The sequence below is a fragment of the Lolium perenne genome, chromosome 1 (genome assembly GCF_019359855.2).
Source record: "Lolium perenne isolate Kyuss_39 chromosome 1, Kyuss_2.0, whole genome shotgun sequence".
Classification (NCBI taxonomy): Eukaryota; Viridiplantae; Streptophyta; class Magnoliopsida; order Poales; family Poaceae; genus Lolium; species Lolium perenne.
Window position 1 is genome coordinate 161,617,010 of NC_067244.2, and position 23,018 is coordinate 161,640,027.

Sequence of the window (23,018 nt, forward strand, 5' to 3'; positions counted from 1 at the left end):
TGCTCTGTGAGTAGTTCCCCTATGGACTACGGGTTCTAGCAGTAGCTAGTTGGTATTCTCTCCTCCATGTACTTCAATACAATGATCTCATGAGCTGCCTTACATGATTGAGATTCATCTGATGTAATCGGTGTTGTGTTTGTTGGGATCCGATGGATGATACATTATGATTAGTCTATCTATAAAGTTTGTGAAGTTATTGTTGCTGTAATCTTGTTATGCTTAATGTTTGTCACTAGGGCCCGAGTGGCATGATCTTAGAATTGAGCTCTATACTTATTGTTTAGATTGTATCTACAAGTTGTATGCACATGTCACTGTCCGGAACCAAAGGCCCCGAAGTGACAGAAATCGGGACAACCGGAGGGGATGGCGGTGATGTGAGGGACACATGTTTTCACGGAGTGTTAATGCTTTGCTCCGGTACTCTATTAAAAGGAGTACCTTAATATCCAGTAGTTTCCCTTGAGGCCCGGCTGCCACCGGCTGGTAGGACAAAAGATGTTGTGCAAGTTTCTCATTGCGAGCACGTACGACTATAATTGGAAAACATGCCTACATGATTAATAATCTTGATATTCTGTCTTAATGCTTTGATTCCTATCAATTGCCCAACTGTAATTTGTTCACCCAACACTTGTCACTTATTGGAGAGTTACCACTAGTGTAGATCGCTGGGAACCCCGGTCCATCTCTCATCATTATATACTCGTTCTATATGTCATTGGAAGTAGTATCAACTATTTTCTGGTGCCATTGCTCTCATATTGCTATTACTGCTGCTGTGTTACTGTTACTACTGCTCTCATATTACTGCTACTTTCACATCACCCCTGTTACTAGTGCTTTTCCAGTGCCTGAATTGACAACTCAGTTGTTAAGGCTTATAAGTATTCTTTACCTCCCCTTGTGTCGAATCAATAAATTTGGGTTATACTACCCTCGAAGACTGCCGCGATCCCCTATACTTGTGGGTTATCAAGACTGTTTTCTGGCGCCGTTGCCGGGGAGGCATAGCTCTACTCATAAGTTCACCTGGGGAGTACACTCTACCTCTCTCTGTTTTATTTTATTTTATTTTGCTTAGTTTAATTTTGTCTAGTTTATTTGTGCCTAGTTTATTTCTGTCTAGTATTATTTTCCTTAGTTTACTTTTGCTTAGTTTATTTTTGTCTTGTTTTATTTGTCTCATATACCCAAAAATCCATAAAAATTTGAAAAACCTAAAAATTAAAAACTGCTGTTATGGGAGAACCAACAACCTATTTGGAGCTTATAGAATGTTATAATAGCTATAGAGAATCAAGAACTGGTAAAATAATTAGTGCTATGATAGAAAAATTGAATACAATGGCTAGAATCTTGCTTAGACGCCATGATATAAACTGTTGCTCTAAAGAGGACACTAAACATCTTAAATTTCAATGTGGCTTTAGTGAGGAATTTTTAATTAAGAACTATAATCGGAATTGCTATATTCATTATGGGTTTGAAGAGGTAGAACAATTTGTCTTATTTATGGGAGCCTCTGAGATAGAATCCTTCATGGTTGAGAATTATGAAACTTGTGCTGTTTGTAAGGACCTTAAAGATTATGTCTCTTCTATCCTTAATTGTTGCATAGAATGCTACAGTGATAATCCTTATATCATTGATTATAAAGAGAGACTCATTAATGCACAAGAATGCACTCACAATTTGCATGAACCTGTGGAAGAAGAAATTGATGAACCTGAAAGCGCATTGGATGAAAAAGAGGAGGAAATTGATGAACCTGAAAGCTCATTGGATGAAAAAGAAGAGGAGAGCGGTGAACAAAAGGAGGAAGAATGGATTAGCTACCCATGCTAACCTTCTAATGAGAGTAACTCTTTATCTCTTACACTGTTTGATTGTCCTCCATGCTTACCGAAAGAGGTTGAATGTTATGTTCCTGTGGATTCTCTTGAAATATTTCCTATAAGTAAAACTTGTGAGAATAATTATGCTACTGTTATATATGATAATCCATGCTACTTTGATAAATCTTATGATAATGCTTTGTTTGTGCCTGATGTCGAAATGCATGGTACTAAAGAGTTTTGTTTAGCAAATGTTTATGATAAAGCTCTATATGATGGTCCTATGTTACTTGATAATATTAATTGTACTACTAATGAAAATGGGATTGGAGAGTTCTTGACTTATTCTATGAGTCCCATATCTCTTGAGATTGATCAACTACCTTGTTATATTATTAATAAAAGTAAGTTTGAAAGTTTTAATTCCACTATTCTTGAACTTGATAAAAATTATGTGTTTGGAAATCATGAAAAGTATGCTGCATGTGATAGTTATATTGTTGAGTTTATTCATGAAGCTACTGAAAATTATTATGAGAGAAGAAAATATGGTTGTAGAAATTTGCATGGTACTAAAACACCTCTCTATATGCTTAAAAATTTGAAGTTACTCTTGTTTTATCTTCTTATGCTTGCTACTTCGTTCTTCATGAATTTATTTGTGTACAAGATTCCTATGCATAGGAAGCATGTTAGGCTTAAATGTGTTTTGAATTTGCCTCTTGATGCTCTCTTTTGCTTCAAATACTATTTCTTGCGAGTGCATCATTAAAACTGCTGAGCCCATCTTAATGGCTAAAAAGAAAGAACTTCTTGGGAGATAACTCATGTGTTATTTTGCTACAGTACTTTGTTTTATATTTGTGTCTTGGAAGTTGTTTACTACTGTAGCAACCTCTCCTTATCTTAGTTTTGTGTTTTGTTGTGCCAAGTGAAGCCTCTAATCGAAGGTTGATACTAGATTTGGATTTCTGCGCAGAAACAGATTTCTATCTGTCATGAATCTGGGCTGTTTTCTCTGTAGGTAACTCAGAAAAATATGCCAATTTACGTGCGTGTTCCTCAGATATGTACGCAACTTTCATTAGTTTTGAGTTTTCTGATTTGAGCAACGGAAGTATTTATTTAAAATTCGTCTTTACTGGCTGTTCTGTTTTGGCAGATTCTGTCTCTGTTTTTTGCATTGTCTCTTGTGGACTTTAAGCAAGGCTTTCTAGACGTAGAGGGCTGTAGCTAATGTTTTATTGAGTTCTTGCAATGTGTCACTACAGGACCAAGGTGGATTCAAATTTTTTGAGTACTAACCCCTCTAATGAAGTTTATGAGAAGTTTGGTGTGAAGGAAGTTTTCAAGGGTCAAGAGAGGAGGATGATATATGATCAAGAAGAGTGAAAAGTCTAAGCTTGGGGATGCCCCCGGTGGTTCATCCCTGCATATTTCAAGAAGACTCAAGCGTCTAAGCTTGGGGATGCCCAAGTCATCCCCCTTCTTCATCAACAAATTATCAGGTTCCTTTTCTTGAAACTATATTTTTATTCGGTCACATCTTATGTACTTTACTTGGAGCGTCTGTTTGTATGTTTCTTGTTTTTGTTTTTGTTTGAATAAATGATTGTTTGGGAGAGAGACACGCTCCGCTTTTTCATATGAGCACTTGTTCTTCGTTTTACTTTTAATGTTCAATGATAAAAGTTGGAAGCTACAATACTTATTGGTTATTTGGTTGGGAAAAGAAAATGCCTCATATGTCTTGGATAATTTGACACTTGGCAATTGTTTTGAGATCTCAAGAAGATTAAGTTTTTTCATGTAGTTTAAACCTATTAGTGGAGAACTACCGTAAAGCTTGTTAAAATCGGTTTGCATAATTGATCTCTCTTAAGGTCTAGATATTTTCTGGTAAAAGTGTTTGAGCAACAAGGAAGACAGTGTAGAGTATTATAATGCTTGCAATATGTTTTTATGTAAGTTTTGTTGTACCGGTTCATACTTGTGTTTGCTTCAAACAACCTTGCTAGCCTAAGCCTTGTATCGAGAGAGAATACTTCTCATGCATCCAAAATCCTTGAGCCAACCACTATGCCATTTGTGTCCACCATACCTACCTACTATGTGGTATTTCCTGCCATTCCAAAGTAAATTGCTTGAGTGCTACCTTTAAACAATTCAAAATTTATTACCTCTGATTTGTGTCAATGTTTTATAGCTCATGAGGAAGTATGTGGTGTTTATCTTTCAATCTTGTTGGGCAACTTTCACCAATGGACTAGTGGCTTCATCCGCTTATCCAATAATTTTGCAAAAAGAGCTGGCAATGGGATTCCCAGTCCCAAATTAATCAAACTAAATAGACACTCCTCCATGGTATGTGATTGTTGGACGGCACCCGAAGGATTCGGTTAGCCATGGCTTGTGTAAGCAAAGGTTGGGAGGAGTGTCATCGTAATAAAACTTAAATAAAAAGGCACTCCTTCATGGTATGAGATTGTTGGCAGGCACCCGAGGATTCGGTTAGCCATGGTTTGTGAAAGAAAGGTTGGAAGGAGTGCCACCCAAAAATAAAAATAATTCATGGGAGCCGCTCTTTGAAGGTTTGTCTGGCAAGGGGGTTAGAGTGCCCACTACCATTCGTTGACAACAACAAACACCTCTCAAAACTTTACTTTTATGCTCTCTTTATGTTTTCAAAACCAAAGCTCTAGCACAAATATAGCAATCAATGCTTCCCTCTGCGAAGGGCCATTCTTTTACTTTTATGTTGAGTCAGTTTACCTACTTCCTTCCATCTTAGAAGCAAACACTTGTGTCAACTGTGCATTGATTCTTACATACTTGCATATTTGCATTCATCATATTACTTTATGTTGACAATTATCCATGAGATATACATGTTGAAAGTTGAAAGCAACCGCTGAAACTTATATCTTCCTTTGTGTTGCTTCGATGCTTTTACTTTGAATTTATTGCTTTATGAGTTAACTCTTGTGCAAGACTTTTGATACTTGTCTTGAAAGTACTCTTCATGAAAAGTTTTGCTATATGTTATCTATTTGTTAGCAACTATAGATCATTGCCTTGAGTCACTTCATTCATTTCATATGCTTTGTAATAGTATGATCAAGGTTATGTAAGTAGCATGTCACTACAGAAATTATTCTTTTTATCGTTTACCTGCTCGGAACGAGCAGGAACTAAGCTTGGGGATGCTGATACGTCTCCAACGTATCCATAATTTCTGATGTTCCATGCTTGTTTTATGACAATACTTACATGTTTTGCTTGCACTTTATGATGATTTCATGCATTTTCCGGAACTAACCTATTAATAAGATGCCACAGTGCCAGTTCCTGTTTTCTGCTGTTTTTGGTTCCAGAAAGGCTGTTCGGGCAATATTCTCGGAATTGGACGAAATCAACGCCAAACCTCCTATTTTTCCCGGAAGCATCCAGAACACCGAAGAAGAGTCGGAGAGGGGCCAGAGGGCCACCACACCCTAAGGCGGCGCGGCCAAGCCTGGGCCCGCGCCAGCCTAGGGTGAGGCGCCCCAGTGCCCCCTCGCGCCGCCTCTTCGCCTATAAAACCCCTTTCGACCTAAAAACACCGGACCAATTGACGAAACTCCAGAAAGACTCCAGGGGCGCCGCCGCCATCGCGAAACTCCAATTCGGGGGACAGAAGTCTCTGTTCCGGCACCCTGCCGGGACGGGGAAGTGCCCCCGGAAGCCATCTCCATCGACGCCACCGTCTCCATCATGCTCCGTGAGTAGTTACCCTATGGACTACGGGTTCTAGCAGTAGCTAGTTGGTATTCTCTCCTCCATGTACTTCAATACAATGATCTCATGAGCTGCCTTACATGATTGAGATTCATCTGATGTAATCGGTGTTGTGTTTGTTGGGATCCGATGGATGATACATTATGATTAGTCTATCTATAAAGTTTGTGAAGTTATTGTTGCTGCAATCTTGTTATGCTTAATGCTTGTCCCTAGGGCCCGAGTGGCATGATCTTAGATTTGAGCTCTATACTTATTGTTTAGATTGTATCTACAAGTTGTATGCACATGTCACTGTCCGGAACCAAAGGCCCCGAAGTGACAGAAATCGGGACAACCGGAGGGGATGGCGGTGATGTGAGGGACACATGTTTTCACGGAGTGTTAATGCTTTGCTCCGGTACTCTATTAAAAGGAGTACCTTAATATCCAGTAGTTTCCCTTGAGGCCCGGCTGCCACCGGCTGGTAGGACAAAAGATGTTGTGCAAGTTTCTCATTGCGAGCACGTACGACTATAATTGGAAAACATGCCTACATGATTAATAATCTTGATATTCTGTCTTAATGCTTTGATTCCTATCAATTGCCCAACTGTAATTTGTTCACCCAACACTTGTCACTTATTGGAGAGTTACCATTAGTGTAGATCGCTGGGAACCCCGGTCCATCTCTCATCATTATATACTCGTTCTATATGTCATTGGAAGTAGTATCAACTATTTTCTGGTGCCATTGCTCTCATATTGCTATTACTGCTGTTGTGTTACTGTTACTACTGCTCTCATATTACTGCTACTTTCACATCACCCCTGTTACTAGTGCTTTTCCAGGTGCAGCTGATTTGACAACTCAGTTGTTAAGGCTTATAAGTATTCTTTACCTCCCCTTGTGTCGAATCAATAAATTTGGGTTATACTACCCTCGAAGACTGCCGCGATCCCCTATACTTGTGGGTTATCACTTCTCAAAGATAACTGGCCGTGGGCCGCAGTCAAGTTGTGCCACAGGTGCTTCCTCTGTTCCAGGAGCACAAAACTCCGCCGGAAGGATGAACACCATGTTTGTGCCAGCCGATGTCTCATCATCGGCTTTCTTCTGTTTGGGGCGCCACTCTTTCTTCTGTGGTCGACCCTCTTCGTCCATCGTTCGCTGAATTTTCGCGGCCAGATCAGGCCGCGCTTTCCTCAACGTATGCAGGTATAACCTTTCGGCTTCCTCCAAGCAGCGTAGTCGCCGAACCCTACGTTTTTGGGAGTGGCTGAGTCCATCAGGGCACCACCTTGGACGGTGGTATTTATCTTCTTCTTCTTCTTCGTCTTCTAATTCCTCGAGATCTTCCACCCAAGAGGACTCAGCTTGCATGTTCCGAGATGGGAGAGGTCCTAGACGCTTGAACACTGACACGTCTCATGTGCTCTTCTTCTTCTGTCTACATTCTGGGCAGTTGCCGATTGTGGGCAATCAGCTCATTCCTGAATCCCAGCAGTGTTTGAAGAAGGGACAGTCCCAGTGCCTGTCCACGTCATCTTGCTCTCTTGGCTTTTCCTTGGCATGGCGCTCATATCCTTCATCGTCCCGATCATGCCGACGATATTTCCTGTTGTCACCACTAGACCGACAATTTCTTTCGTCGTCGTCGTTGTATCGCCGGCGTTGGTCGTACTGGCGCTCATACTTGTTGAGGAGATGATCAGAGAGAGGTCGCTGATATCGCACATTCTTCACTTCTCCCTCTGTGATGTAGCGCTTGCCATCGTTTCGGAGCCGATCGCGTGGAACGGCTTCCTCCTTGTCCTTGCCACGAGAGCGGCTGCCCTCGTCTCTGTCCTTACCAGGGTGGTGCACAGGCCCGACCATGTTGATGCTGAACGAGAAACCTGGCTGGCACCTTCTGGGGTAAGTGTACTCCACCATGTTAACGGCGGGGAAGGGGTGCGTGTCAACTTTCATGGCGTATTGGCTGAAAATTAGACGCCCTTGTTCTATCGCCATTTGGATCTGCTGACGCCACACCCTGCAGTCGTTGGTGGTATGGGTGAACGTGTTATGCCACTTGCAGTATGGCTTTCCGTTCAGCTCCTGTGCCGTGGGGATTTTGTGGCCTTCGGGTAACTTTAGCTGTTTCTCCTTGAGTAAGAGGTCGAAAATTTGCTCAGCTTTGGTCACGTCGAAGTCAAACCCTCTTGGAGGACCTTGTGGCTGAACCCACTTGCAGGACACGGGGCTTGCCCCCCGAGTCCATTCAGCAACTGCTACCTCTTGATCTCCCGCAGAGCCTTCACCTTCCTCTGTCTCAACCAGGACTACCGCACGCTTGAACTTGTCCTGGTACAACTCTGGGTGGCGCTGTTCATATAATGTCAGTTTCTGAACCATATGCGCCAGTGAAGCGTACTCTGCTTGGGAAGCCATATCCTTGATCAGCGATGCAAGACCCACCACCGCCAGCTCGACTGCTTCTTTTTCAGTCAAACGAGCCGAATAGCATCGGTTCCTGATGGTCCTAAAGTGCTGGATGTATTCTAACACTGTTTCTCCGCGCTTCTGTCGTACTTGTACTAGATCGGCAATGCCAGCCTCGGAAGCCTCTGAGTGATACTGCATGTGGAACTGCTCTTCCATCTGCTTCCAAGTCCGGATTGAATCTGGTGGCAGCGATGTGTACCACCCGAAAGCCGATCATGTGAGGGACTGTGCGAAGAACCTCACGCGTAGTGCATCTGATGCTGAGATCGTGCCCAGCTGCGCCAAATATCGGCTCACATGCTCGATTGAACTGGAGCCATCTGACCCACTAAACTTGGAGAATTCAGGGAGCCGATATTTGGGTGGTAGTGGGATCAAATCGTACTCGTTGGGGTACGGCTTGGAATAGCCGATTGCCCTCCGTTTCGGCACCATGCCGAACTGGTCTCTCAAGATGGTACTGATCTGATCCGCGGTGCTAGCTGCAGGAGTCGAGCTCTGAAGATTCGCTGGAGTGGCGTACTTAGCTAGCCACGCTTGCTTCTCAAGATCCGAGCTAGCTGCAGGAGTTGAGCTTTGAAGGTTTGTTGGAGTGGCATACTTAGCTAGCCACGCCTGCTTCTTAAGATCTGATCCAGAAGCTCCTCCTGCTGTTCCAGAAATCCCTGCTGTTGCAGTCTGGTTCGTGAGTGCCCAGTTACTGCAGTCTGGCACATATGTGCACGTGTATCCGTGCGGGATCTCCTTGGGTGCTTCATACAAGAACTGGTAATCACTGGGATCACCACCGATCTTGTAGACGATGAATGCCGGTGAACTCGGCACTTCTGGTGCTGCCAGCGCGAACGGCAGCGGTGGTCGGGTCTGGAGTGGTATCTCTCCTTGGTGAGTCCCTAGAGCAGGTCCTGACGGAGAGTACTGGTGTCTCATGATCTCCTGGATCACCCGAAGCGCGACATGCTCCAAAGCGTTTACCAGGCTCTCAGAATGGCGGTGTAGCGAATGAGCTACCATGTGATTAACCTCCTGACGCAGAGACCTGGTGCGTTCTTCTGAAGGGGTAGACAGGTCCACTCCATCGAGCGCGCCTTCAGGTGAGAACCCTTTCCACCTGATGCCGTGTGAGCGGGTCCTCTGGAAAGAGCCGATGAGGTCGGCTTCGGAGATAGCTTTGACATCGTCATACTTTTTCTTGAGCTCCTCCGTCAGATCCTCGTACGTGACTGGATCTTCCGCCATCTCAGATGTAGATGGCGATGCAGCTGATGTCGAAGACTGTCCCACCGGGCGTGCCAGAATGTGTTGGCGTCCGAAACCCACCGGCGAGTAGCGACGGGCAACACGTAGAGCCGGGAGGCTCCCAGAACTGCGGCTGGCCCTGGTCCCTCGAGCGACGGCCCGCAAAGCTCCGGCACGCACGTCCCGATGCTGGTGCAAGGGCGTGCCACCTGACCTATACCTAGTCAGGAAGGTGATGGATTTGCTTCGCTTAGTTTCCTGCATGGCATACACGTAAACATTAAATACGAGCCTCGATCGGCTCTCAGGTTGTCCTGTGAATCGGCTCAAGGAGCCGATCCACCCATGATTCGTATGAGGTCTACGATCACATGGTGGTCCTGCTTGATCAATATAAAGCTAAAGCGACCTAACGATTTAGGGTTTTCACCGCATAATCGGAACATCCTACACGTGATTGAGCCTGGCAGCCACGCAAGATGATAGTAAACCAGCCCTAGCTAAGGCCTAAAAACCAACATGGAGTTGATTCCCGGAACATCTTATCTAGGGCTAGCGAACTACACCCTACGTGCTACTGGATCCTTCAACCCGTTTGCAAGGCCTAACTATGCAGATATTAAACTAATCCTTGAAGAACAAGGAGCAATCATAACAGATCGGATCTACTAAACACGGATCAAGCGAGGTGCCGCCCTTACACCTAAGATAGGTGTAAAGGCGGCTAGACGTCTAGGGATAGCATGAATCAAAGCATGTATAAAGGTAAAACAATGCTAACCCTAGCACATCTACGATAACTACGTTGCTCGCCATCAACAAGGCTTCAGCACGAGCAACGCATGAACAACGAATAAACGTATACTGCCTAGATCGCAAGATGCGATCTAGGCAGCATGATGCTTACCCGGAAGAAACCCTCGAAACAAGGGGTTGGCGATGCGCCTAGATTGGTTTGTTGTGAACGTGATTGTTGTCTTTCTCAATAACCCTAGATACATATTTATAGTCCGTAGACTTTCTAACGTGGGAATAATCCCAACCGTGTACGAGCCAAATTCTACCTAACCGACACGTATCCTACTATATTTACAGATACACGGGCAAACTAGCCCAAACTTCGTGTACAAGGCCGATTCATGTATATCTTCCGTGTATATTCTTCAAGCCCATCTTTAATCACGGCCCACCTCTGATCTGGTCAAATTCTGGTGATAACAACATCACAAGGCAACATACATCCAGATCGAGTGTGAATTCTATACGCATATTACAGAGCAATGCCACACCAACAATATCTGGTTATTCTGTATTAACAATCCCTACCATGCAAAGGACCTCAGGGAAAAAGGTTTGAAGCTCACTTCAACCTTCATCCAGATTGCAGTAATAGAGATGGTTGTTCGCGAGATGTTCCTCTTCAACATTCCAACACCATGACTCTCTAGCGGTCACAGGACCCTATGGGCACGGAGAACATGATCATTGAGTATGCCTCAACCGACATGTTTGGAGACGTTAACTAGTCTCATTATCTCCTTAGTGATTGATTTATTCATATCTATTTTTGTTGTTGTAATAGAATATATATATTGTATTTCACAATATATTGTATCAGCACTCTGGTATGAATAAGATTGAATGTCTTCTATATATTTGATAAAGATTTCTACAATAGAAACTCTCCAATTCGATATATAGATTTCTACGGGATTCAATCCAATGGATGAGGTACAAGTATTTGAAAAGGTACCCTCTCTATTGTTTGGATTGTACTACACGTACATCCAACCCGTAGCACATGTTGCCCATACATCAGTTTCATTGGTCATTATTTGCATGAAGCTAAGTTTCCTTAATAATTTGATATTATGTAGCTCATTTTGAGATTCTCATATACCTCAATATCAAAGCTGGATCACTGAAGTCCCTCGATCAAATGCATTCGAGGTGATATTTGTGGCCTCTTCCAACCATAGTGTGGACTGAAAATGAATTATAATAAATTCAAATGGACAATGATGCAAAATTCTCTTTATGTGCCTCCAATAATTATTGCATGGCTTTCGAAGATTGGAGTTCAGCACTTTGTCACATATGTCCATACACAAAAGGTTTGGTTGAATATCTGAGCAAGAGGATCGGGCTCGTTGCACGACCTTTGTTAATGAGTTGAAATTTTACCAACTTCACATTGGAGTCATGCGGCTTTACACACCCTTGACTAACTAATTGCATATCGCAGAACTTCCCCTCTGCAATTGATACATGGAAATCCTCCGAGCATTTCCCATCTGCGTAAGTTCGGAATCGCTTCACGCGTACCGATCTCACCACCGCAGCGTACATCATAGGCCCACAAATTAGGGATCTATGTGGGGTACAGATCTCCGTCGATCACTAAGTACCTTCAACTCCTCATAAGGGATTGATACGTCTCCGACGTATCGATAATTTCTTATGTTCCATGCCACATTATTGATGATATCTACATGTTTTATGCATACTTTATGTCATATTTATGCATTTTCCGGCACTAACCTATTAACGAGATGCCGAAGAGCCAGTTGCTGTTTTCTGTTGTTTTTGGTTTCAGAAATCCTAGTAAGGAAATATTCTCGGAATTGGACGAAATCAATGCCCAGGGGCCTATTTTCACACGAAGCTTCCAGAAGACCGAAGGAGTCACGAAGTGGGGCCACGGGGCACCGACACACTAAGGCCGTGCGGCCAAGGGGGGGCCCGCGCCGCCCTAGTGTGTGGCCCCCCTGTCAGGCCCCCTGATCTATCTCCTCCGCCTACTTAAAGCCTTCATCGCGAAAGCCCCAGTACCGAGAGCCACGATACGGAAAACCTTCCAGAGACGCCGCCGCCGCCAATCCCATCTCGGGGGATTCAGGAGATCGCCTCCGGCACCCTGTCGGAGAGGGGAATCATCTCCCGGAGGACTCTTCACCGCCATGGTCGCCTCCGGAGTGATGAGTGAGTAGTTCACCCCTGGACTATGGGTCCATAGCAGTAGCTAGATGGTCGTCTTCTCCTAATTGTGCTATCATTGTTGGATCTTGTGAGCTGCCTAACATGATCAAGATCATCTATCTGTAATGCTACATGCTGTGTTTATTGTGATCCGATGGATAGAGAATACTATGCTATGTTGATTATCAATCTATTATCTATGTGTTGTTTATGATCTTGCATGCTCTCCGTTATTAGTAGAGGCTCTGGCCAAGTTTTTGCTAGTAACTCCAAGAGGGAGTATTTATGCTCGATAGTGGGTTCATGCCTCCATTAAATCTGGGACAGTGACAGAAAGTTCTAAGGTTGTGGATGTGATGTTGTCACTAGGGATAAAACATCGATGATATGTCTAAGGATGTAGTTGTTGATTACATTACGCACCATACTTAATGCAATTATCTGTTGTTTGCAACTTAATATTGGAAGGGGTTCGGATGATAACCTGAAGGTGGACTTTTTAGGCATAGATGCATGCTGGATAGCGGTCTATGTACTTTGTCGTAATGCCCAATTAAATCTCACTATACTCATCATATCATGTATGTGCATGGTCATGCCCTCTTTATTTGTCAATTGCCCAACTGTAATTTGTTCACCCAACATGCTTATTCTTATCGGAGAGACGCCTCTAGTGAACTGTGGACCCCGGTCCATTCTTTTAATCGAATACAATCTACTGCAATACTTGTTCTATTGTTTTCTGCAAACAATCATCATCCACACTATACATCTAATCCTTTGTTACAGCAAGCCGGTCAGATTGACAACCTCACTGTTACGTTGGGACAAAGTACTTTGGTTGTGTTGTGCAGGTTCCACGTTGGCGCCGGAATCCCTGGTGTTGCGCCGCACTACACTTCGCCGCCATCAACCTTCAACGTGCTTCTTGGCTCCTACTGGTTCGATAAACCTTGGTTTCTTACTGAGGGAAAACTTGCCGCTGTACGCACCACACCTTCCTCTTGGGGTTCCCAACGGACGCGTGCTGTACGCGTATCAGGGATCCGTTCATAGTCGCATACGCTGATTGCAAATATTGAAGGATGGATATTTCCAGGCATTAGGGGGAGATTTCAAGTACAAAATAAAATGCAAGGAAATCATTCGGAACTCCACGTTCCTCCTCATGTCCACGTACTCAAGAATATAGACTATACGTCTATGATTCCCAAATTTGCAACAGTTCGCAAATAACGTGCCATATTCATTTACTGATCTCAAAGATGTTATATAATCCTTTAATCCAGCTATAAATGCGCCCGAAAGAGTGGAGGTACCAATAAAAACCACTCAACTCCCTATTTCTTAAAAGAGGGGGAGTAGTACGGCCTCTAACCAGGATCTAGCTTCGTGCAAGCAACAAGGAAAGACGAGGAGAAATCCTCTGAATCAATAAATGCATATCAACCTAGCGTTAATAAACACCTGATGGGTAGTATACACCCAGTGGAAGGGAAACCTCCACAATCTAGCTTCAGCTTGCACACACTGGCTGGGACATCGGAACACTCAGACTCACGCGTATTGGGAAATCACGAAGAATCATCATGGGTGCTTGAGATTTCCTCCAACTACATCGATTCTGGAGAATCATATGATTAAAGCCTACAAATGTCGACAATATTTCTCTTGTATGATTGCAATCATCCTTCACAATGATTCAGATCCAAAGACCATGGCCATGGCAGAGTGTAAACCACTTGCTCGGACTAAAACAATCGAAGGATGCAATCCAAGCAGAATTAGCCTCGCTCCTCCAAATGAATTCCCGATGCGGTTTAATATGTTGTCTTCCAGCAATGGAATGACATAACAAGGTGGTGATAAAGCAAGGCTTGTAGCAAAAGGTCGGATTTACGCACAGATCCGAGACCTAATCTCCAGAAGCGAGTGAAATTCTATTTCTGATACATTATATCATTGGCAGTACAAAATCATCTATCTATGCAGCTGATAGATGTAGTGACTACATATCCATATGGATCACTAGATTTCGACATGTATGGTTCCCGATGGAATCTCAATCTAAATCGAAATGCAAATGCAACATGTATTATGTAAAATTAATAAGTCACAACATGACGTATTGTTGTCAGTATATTTTGGTACAACCGATGTAGTGAGTTCCTTATACACAAGGATTACTCCTACAATGATGATTACCCATGTGTGTTTGTCATATACAAGGATTACTCTTGCAATGACGAAGCACGTGATCATCTAAAAGACGGAATTTGAGATGAAGGATTTGGTCCAAACAGTGCTTGATATTACAAGTCGAGCTACTTCACTCAAGTATTATGGTACACCAAGCTGCCTATATTGTAAATATTGGAGAAACATACAATGTAAAAGTCATATCCATCTCCCATGACGGTTAATCGATCTCTAGACGTAGAGAATGATCCACTCAAACCACGGGATGATGTAGAAGGGATGTTGGAACTTGAAGTTCCATATCTCAGTGCCATTGGACCCACCAACGCAATTGGTTGGGAATAAAGAATATCTTATGATATCTTCAATGCACCACATTACTTGACATATTTGTAAATTCAGAGAAATCTGAACTCCAATATCATCAGGATACACGGATAATGGCTGCTTGTATAATCCCGACAATGTGTACCAACTTGGTAGAATTGACACTCTGGTGACTACACCTACCAATCATTCTAAAATACAAAGCCGCATCAACACGTGTAGCTTTACGGAATGATAAACCACATACATAAGTCATGTGGTATTGGTTCTCTTGAATCATCAACCATTATCTACACAGATAATGTCGCTTGTGTTGCATGGATGCAAACATGATACATCAAGAGCAATATCATAAAGCATATTGCCCCTAAATTATTTTATCTCCATGAACTCTGGAAGAGTTGGGAAATAAATATCTTGCAAGTCAAATGATGCGATAATCTCGTCGGTTTGTTCACGAAGTCTCTACCAACTTCAGCATTCCATAAGTATTTTATGGAATTGGTATGTGATGGCTTCCAAATTTGCAAGAATCGGGGGGAGTATCTTCCTGAATCAATCATGTTCAAAACATCATATTACACTCTTTTTCCCTTCATGAGTTTACTATACAGGTTCTCATCAAGGTTATTAATGAGGTAATATCAACACAAGATAATATGTCATATTTTCTGTTTTCCCCACCGGGGTTTTTAGGAAAGTATATACGACATATATTGTTCTCTAAACTCTATGGGTTTTTTTCCCTTTTACAATTTTTTTCTCATATTGAGTTAACAAAGAGACAATACCAATTATATGTTGTTTCATTTTCTCCTTATATTCCCACTGGGTTTCGAATGAGTTTTAACAGCATATCCAACCATTATATGTTGCACCATTTTCTCCTTATTTTTCCCATAGAGGTTTTAAGGAGTTTTAGCAACATATCATACACACTACTCTCCTCATATTTTCCCACAGGGTTTTTAGAGGAGATGATTTCAATGATGATTCTAGATATGACCAAGCACAAGGACAAGGAAGGATTAGGGGGAGGGTTAGGATTTAATTAAATAGATTTAATTAAAGGGATAATCCTCCCTCATGTAATTCTCTATGTTGGTTGGTTTGTCAACAGACACAACCCTTCCTCACACCTCTTCGAACGGACGTGACCCATATTCGCGTCCCTTCCCCTTGTATATAAGTTGTGAATCATCAATGGAACAGTGGACTCCATCCGGCTGGCACCGGTCCTGGGGCCGGTCAGCGCCGGGCTGGCCGGTGCCAGGGCCGGTCTGATCGGGCCACTGACCGGCCAAGCTCTGAAAATCCTTTGTTGATTTTTCATCGAAGTGGGGGGGTCTCCCATTGCCTTCTTGTTCCATTGATACACCATTATACCTCTTTGGCTAATACCTGGGAATCATCTTGTAGACATGTATTAGACCAAATACTCTAGCACGGTGTCATAGTTACCAAAATAATGGATAAGGGTAAAATACCCTTCCAGTTACTAATTCTCTCATCGGGAGCTATGGTTATCGGCATACCACATCTTACCCGGCAATACTCGGGGGTTGCAAGATCTATTATAGTTCTCATCAAAAGCTTCGTAGAACATACGAGTGCTACAATTGGTGGAAAACAATGCAAAAGTATGAAAGACTCATGCCAGTAAATCAAAATAAGGAGGTACTAAAGAGCGACGGAGACGATGGCAGGCATAGTTCCATCGATTCGCTCGGGGGCGGTCGCCAAAACATACATCACCGGTTGTAACAAAGTTGCGATCACTACGGGTTCATTGAACCTGCAACATGAGCTGATCACTCAAAGAAATTGCTCCTGATAAATTTCATACAAAAGCATCACAATACCAATCCCAAAAATAATAGCATCAATATTTGCTTCTTAGACAACAAATATTTTCCACCGGCATCTGAAGAAAACTATAACATCGGGTTGCTCGACTTGAGTCTACACACGGTTGCAAGCATCCGTATCTAGACTCGGGGGCTACTCCCATCGGGAGCGCTGGACGCGCACCCGATAAAAATAATCGACTCCTTCGAGACATCATCCAAATCATTGACTCCTCTGGGACATCATCCAAATTATCGACTCCTCCGGGACATCATCAAAATCATCGACTCCTCCGAGACATCATCCAAATCACCGACTCCTCCGGGACATCATCCGAATCATCGACTCCTCCGGGACATCATCAAAATCATCGATTCCTCTGTGACATCATCAAAATCATCAACACCTCTAATGATATCATCAAAATCATCGACATCATCAAAAACATCCAAATTTTCTCGGAACTCGAAGAAAACTACGGTATTCGACTCAGTATTTTTACACCCTATACATGACTATTTCATATTCATCTACATGCTCGGGGGCTACTCCCATCGGGAGCGCTGGCCGCGCACCCGATAAAAAGATAGAAGCCTCGTCGACAATGAAGAATGAACCCGAAGATGTCAACATCGACATCAAGATCTTCGAGTAGTACAACTTGAGTCTATGCACGGCTGCAAGCACCCGCTCATAGACTCGGGGGCTACTCCCATCGGGAGCGCTTCGCGCACCCGACAAAAAGCAACTTCGACTCTACATCAAGCACAAGATTCAACATTCAACAGATGATCAAGACATTCAGACGATGACAACTTTAGTCCCTGCCCGAAGCTTGACTTCGACCAGACACTCGGGGGCTACTGATGTGGGCATAACCCTTCGGGTACCCGACATTGCCATACCCGGTATAGATTATGAAGATGGACCAGCGCAAGGAGTCAACAAGCTGGACCCACAAGAAATATCAACTTGAATTATAAGAAAGAAGACTCCAATACGATTCCTACTAGGACTCTTGTAAACCCTAGATTGGCTGATATATAAAGTCAGGCATATTTCATATTCATCTACAGGTTCGGGGGCTACTCCCATCGAGAGCGCTGGCCGCGCACCCGATAAAAAGATAGAAGCCTCGTCGACAATGAAGAATGAACCCGAAGATGTCAACATCAAGATCTTCGAGTAGTACAACTTGAGTCTATGCGCGGCTGCAAGCACCCGCCCATAGATTCGGGGGCTACTCCCATCGGGTGCGCTTCGCGCACCCGACAAAAAGCAACTTCGACTCTACATCAAGCACAAGATTCAACATTCAACAGATGATCAAGACATTCGGACGATGACAACTTTAGTCCCTGCCCGAAGCTTGACTTCGACCAGATACTCGGGGGCTACTGATGTGGGCATAACCCTTCGGGTAACCGACATTGCCATACCCGGTACAGATTATGAAGATGGACCAGCGCAAGGACTCAACAAGCTGGACCCACAAGAAATATCAATCGAATTATAAGAAAGAAGACTCCAATACGATTCCTACTAGAACTCTTGTAAACCCTAGATTGGCTGATATATAAAGCCAGGCAGGGGCACCCCTTGGGGGGAGATATTCAGAAACAGAAAACATAGAAGCGATACGCCTAGACATCACAACCCGCAGATTAGAACTAGACTAGAAACAACAACTCCGCCTATGGCGGCCCCCTGTGCGTATATATTCATATAGTGGATTGCTAGTAGGACGTAGCGATCCTCCACCGCGGGGACGTAAACCTGGGTACATCATGCCTTCTCTCGCTCCCGGAACTTTCATCGTCGCCTTTCTCTAAACCCAAGCCCCTTATGGTGGGCATTGCTGAGGAACCGTCTCGTCAATGGGGGTATTGGCAATGGTGCCAAGACGGAAATCCTCACAGATAACTGGATATCTGATGTGTCGCCGGTAACGGTCTGTACCTTGGTGCCATTGGTCGATCGTCATAAGGTTGACGCTTTGTTTCAGGAGGACACAAGGGCTTGGAACATTGATAAGGTTCGGACTATTTTCACTGAGGATGTGGCCGAGAAGATACTATAAATTCCTGTAAGAGTTTTTCGATGGGGATGATTTTCCTTCTTGGCCTCATACTCTGTTATACGGTGCGATGAGGCTACAACTTGGCAAGAACAAAACGGTCTATTTAGCAGCTGAGCATAGCCAGCTAGGATTCGCATTGGTGTTTCGGCTTTATGTTGATCAATTTGGAATTGCAGAAATGATATTGTTTTTAATAGAAAGGACTCTACTAATTTCTTGCAGGTTATCCACACTATGGTTCACTGGATCCGGCTTTGGCGTTTCTTGCTTCCGGAGGACCAGCGGGAGTGCATGGTTTCTGGATGCAACCGCCTTCGAATGGTTGCCCAGGATACTTTCTACCAGGCTACTTGGCGGCATATTAAGAGATTACATGATGCCTGGTTTGCTGAGAATTTTTCTCTTTTTCGGTGGTTGATTTTGTATCGACCCTTGTAAACGTTGAATATTCAATTTGTTAATAAAAAACTGTGTGCATCAATCCATGCGGAGGCCGGGGCTCACCCCATTTCGAAAAAAAAAAAGCAGCTGAGCATAGCCGGTAGTGGCCTCTCTTCGACCACGGCTAATGTTTCCTCGAAATAGGCTTTCGCCCCGCTATATTAATATAGCAACCACACGGTACAACTGTCACAAGGTTCAACTGCTGGGGCAACAGCACAAGCACGCCCAAAAGAAAATATAAAAGAAACAAAGGAGAAAAAAGGTCGACAAGGTCGGAACGACGAAAACGAAGATGCCCTATAGCCGCTGCGCCCTCCGGAGAATTCCCACCACGTTCCTAGCACACTGAAGCCCCGCGTACCAAGCAACACCTCCAAGAAGGAATGCGACGATGACGACGCTGCTGCCCGGACTAATCCTGGGGTTTCCCCCGGTACGCGCAGGGACAAGGGAGGAAGGTTTCACCCAACGCCCTTCAGGAAGGGAAGATGGCACCCGCAGGCGTCACCGCGTCGGTGTCGGCCAGACCGACAGAGATTTCTCCCGACCCTCGCAACCCTGCCCCGAACGCTCCATCGTGCTCCACCAAACACACCGCCCACCAACTTGCGCCACCACGACCATAGGGACACCACCGCCGTCAGACCGCGACCAACGAACCGAAGCCAGTAGGACCAAGGAGGATCCCAAAACCGAGGAAAGGCGAGGTATTGGACACGCAGGAGGGAACCACCTCCACCGCCAGCGGCGGTACCAGTCCGGACATGCCGACGAGGGGCATACCAGGCCCACCTGGCCCGGCCAAGCACAGACCCACCTGGCCCGTGCTCGTGAAGCCCCCGTCGGGATGTTGCAGGACACGCGCCGCCACCACAACCATGCTCAGCTCCGGCCACCTGCCCTGCCCACCGGAAGCGGCAGCTCCGCTCGGAACCGGCCCATCGAGACCCAGATGGGGCCCAAAGGGCCCGGATCTGGGCCGGAAGGGCACCACCAGGCGCTGCCTCGCCGCCCCGCCGCCAACCGGCGACGCCACCATCAGCTCGCCGCCCGGCGCTGCGCAGCCCAAGGAGCCACGCCGCCGCCGGAACCACCGTCGATCCAGGGAGCACCGCCGCCGGTCGAGGGAGCCACGCGCTCCCCCTCCAGACGCGCGGGTAGGGGCATCACCGCCGCCGCCGGCACCGCACGGGGCTTTGCCCGGCTGCCTGCGCCGACGGCGGCGGCAGGGGAGGACGGAGGAGAGAGGCGGGAGAGGCTGGGTACCGAGGGGCCCTCCTGTCGCTCGCGGGGAGCGACAGCGAGGGCCGGGGCGCCGGGGGAGGAGAGGAGGGGCGGGGCCGGAGACGGGGGAGGGCCTGGCGGCGGCGGCGGCGCCGGGGCGGAACCCTAGGCGCGGGGTTGGGGAGAGGCTCTTCTCCTCGTCGGCAAGGTTCCGTTCAGGGGTGCACCAGAGTGCGAGATGAGCACGGCTAATGTTTCGAACCTCTGGAAAGCTTTATGGGCAATTAAGGCCCCGGGAAAGATGAAAGTTACTCTATGGCGCTTCCATCAGGACTGTCTACCTTGCAGACATCAACTTCAGAAAAGGAAAATCGCAGCATTCCCGGTTTGTTGTTTCTGGGCCGTCACGAAACTGTTGAAGACACGCAGCTTTTTTGCCAATTTGCTAACGAAGTCTGGGAGGCAGTCAGGGAGGAGCACCATGTTATTTGTGTCGCAAACAGTTCACTTCCCCACGAATTTGGGTGCTTGATCTAATGGAGAGGTGCTCAGACATTCAGGCCACTATGGCATGTGTATCTTTGTGGGGGCACATTTGGGGTGCTCATAACAAAGCACGGGAGCAGGCCATCTTCATGCATCCCTGATCAATTGCTGAAAATTTTCTGGAATACATTTTGGATGATTGACACGCATCTTTACAAGCTTGTTTCTAGCCACAGTTGTGAGACTTCTGCTTCAATTCAAATGGTCTCCGCCACCGGCTGGTAAGGTTATGATTAATGTTGATGCTTCTATGTTCAGCCCATCTCGTCGTATGGGTTTGGGTGCTGTGATCCAAGACCACGCTTGGAAATATTTAGCTGCTTGCAGCGAACTACATGGGAGGTCACATCGCTAGAAATTGCAGAAGCACTGGCGATGCACCGGGCAATCTACTGAGGAAGGCTTTGCCGATGTTATTATTAGTTTAGGTTTTATATCCTTGGTTAAAATACCAACTAATTTACATATTTTAGAGTATTAAAAATAGAGTTTTATTTCGAAAGGCAATGAAAAAATACATGAAATTAACTAAAAAGGCGATATAAAGGGAGTAAAAGTAAAAAAAAAAAATAGCAGGTCGTCAAGGAGGAAAAGAAATTGCGTGTGCTGAATGCATCGAAAAGGGTAGACTTCCCCTCCATATAATTTGCACTAAAATTGATTATTGCTGCTTACAGCACTTTATTGTACTCGCTACTCGTTTTACGTGTTTTTTTCTTTAACCAAGAATTACTCTAAGTATATAAAGATTGTTGGTATAAATTACCATTATTAGAAAGTGTTCTTCAATACGAATCCAACAATAATAATTATGTACAATACAATCAAGATTTTATTGCTCATTTTTTGGTCAAAGTTTGCTTGAAATACATGTGCGTCTTACTGATCGAAACAATCGAAACAGAGATAGTAGTAGGGATATGCTTATCGAGACGGATAATTAGCGGTACACCACACTTGGGCAACGCCATTGTTAATAACAGCGGCGCTGCAAAAAGTTGAACGTCACCATTGTGGGCCCACCAGTGACGTGTCGCGGCGGCTCCAACGCCACTGTTAAGTGGGCTAGTGTGCGGTCTTGCAAAACATACAACGTCACCACTATATGTTAATTACACCGCCACCGGCACACGGTCAATGGTGGTGTGGTTCCACACCACAATTTATGATAACAACGCCGACATGTGTACAACTGCCCACACCACCATTAGTCGACGCATCACGTCACGGACATCAAAAAGCCTGGTGCGTCCTCATGGTTGTGAAAGCAGCTCGAGAGTCGCCATGTACATTAAATAAGTTGGCTAGTGCGCTTGCGGTCCCGCCTATTTTTATTATGATTAATGTACCTTTGTGGGTGTCTGGCCTATATAAAGGACCCCAGTGCTCCTAGGAGCCCTAGAATGAGATTAAGACTAAAAATTAGGTTTGTTGCTCTATGTGGAAAAACCCTCTCCAATGGCTACCAACTATTTGAAATTGTATCCAAGGTTTCTCCCTATCAAAGATCTTTTCTCTTTGGAAAACTCTATCACTTCTAGTCTCTTGCTTTGCAATTCTACTTTAGTCTTTTGCTTTGCAACTCTACCAAATATGATCTCTTCTTCAATCTAGAATTCTATCATTGGTTTGATGATATTTTTATTGGGGATTCTACCGAGATATTTTCCCATGAAATCTATTGATTTGCTGCTTCAGGCCAACAAGGACAACTGACTTCTGAGTTTGTTTGTATCTTCGATCCCTCCACCATTTCCTCCACATGTTCTTCGTGTTCATCCCCTCCACATGTTCTTCATGCTCATCCCCTCCACCTCATGAATCCATGAAATTGGGCGAAACCCCACAGTTGACCCATATCAGTCCTAACTAGTGGATGCGTGTACTAGACTTTCCGCGTCTTTTCATACATGGGTTTAAAACAAATGGACGACCAAAAATATACATTATAAGGATATTATAAACGAATTTTAACTTTGTTCAGAGGCGTGCAACTGCTTCTACATTAAAGTTGTGCTTTGTCAGACCTTTTGCAGATTAACCACCT